The following is a 568-nucleotide window of genomic DNA, read 5'->3' as shown; positions in this document are numbered from 1 at the left end:
TCCACAACACGTGGCGAATGACTGAGAACACGCCAAATGACGCTGATTGTTGAGAAGCTCCCGAAGAAGCGCTCGTTAACTAGTTGCTCTCCCGTAAGAGGCGTGTTCGGTGCCATACCTTGGTGCAGTGGGCCAACAATCTAGTTAGCTAGGATGTGGCCTGGTGCGAGGGAAAGCAACCCGAAGTTTTCATTAATTTCTTCGCACAAGCATATTTTGAGCGAAAAAACAGAGGCCTTCATTAATTGCTTCTCTCGAATACGAATATCCCTCGCCGCCATGACGGCGTTAAGCACCATAAATTCTTCTGGCTGATCTTGCTCAGGCCACCCAAGGGGCGGTCTTGCACTGCCCTCCGACCTTGGATATCGATGTGTGAAGGCTGGTCGGTGCGCGCTACACCATATTCCTTGTCTGCCAACTCTGGCCTATGATAGCCCACCTTCGGAGCGTGGACTGGTGGCGCAGGTCACCGCTACTAGTCGCGGCTTATGGGTTTTGTATCTAGCGGGTGGCCCTTCTCCGTCCAGTCGTCCTCCTGCAGCGAGACCAGGTGGAGCTGGTCTGG

This window comes from Triticum dicoccoides, chromosome 1A (genome assembly GCF_002162155.2).
Source record: "Triticum dicoccoides isolate Atlit2015 ecotype Zavitan chromosome 1A, WEW_v2.0, whole genome shotgun sequence".
Taxonomy (NCBI): Eukaryota; Viridiplantae; Streptophyta; class Magnoliopsida; order Poales; family Poaceae; genus Triticum; species Triticum dicoccoides.
This window is presented reverse-complemented; position numbering follows the sequence as displayed.